Source organism: Colobus angolensis, unplaced genomic scaffold (assembly GCF_000951035.1).
Source record: "Colobus angolensis palliatus isolate OR3802 unplaced genomic scaffold, Cang.pa_1.0 Scaffold377, whole genome shotgun sequence".
Classification (NCBI taxonomy): domain Eukaryota; kingdom Metazoa; phylum Chordata; class Mammalia; order Primates; family Cercopithecidae; genus Colobus; species Colobus angolensis.
In genome coordinates, this window is record NW_012117121.1 from 456,919 (window position 1) to 457,217 (window position 299).

Sequence of the window (299 nt, forward strand, 5' to 3'; positions counted from 1 at the left end):
GATGTAAGGGCGTAGAGTACCTTGTGGTAACTGAGTTAGTTCATCCAGGTATAGTAGTCAGAAGCTGGCTGGTAAGAGCAGCAGCAACTTCCCATATACTGAGCACTTATAATGGAATGCTAGACTTTAAAAATGTTATGTCATTGAAATCACACAGCAACCCTGGGGGTGATATCTTCCAATTTTTAGGTTGGTAAAAAAGTCCACCTGTGTGCTCTCAGTCATTCTTTACCACAAACTAGCTCAACCTTTGAGGTCTATGTCATTAAAAATTATTTCTTAAAGGTTTTTTTTTGGCG

General features: G+C 39.1%; 1 protein-coding gene across 1 annotated transcript in view; it reads left to right on the forward strand.

Annotated features, from left to right (window-relative positions):
• Nucleotides 1-299, forward strand: part of KANSL1 (KAT8 regulatory NSL complex subunit 1) — a 131,963-nt gene that overhangs the window by 38,914 nt on the left and 92,750 nt on the right. The window lies entirely within an intron of this gene.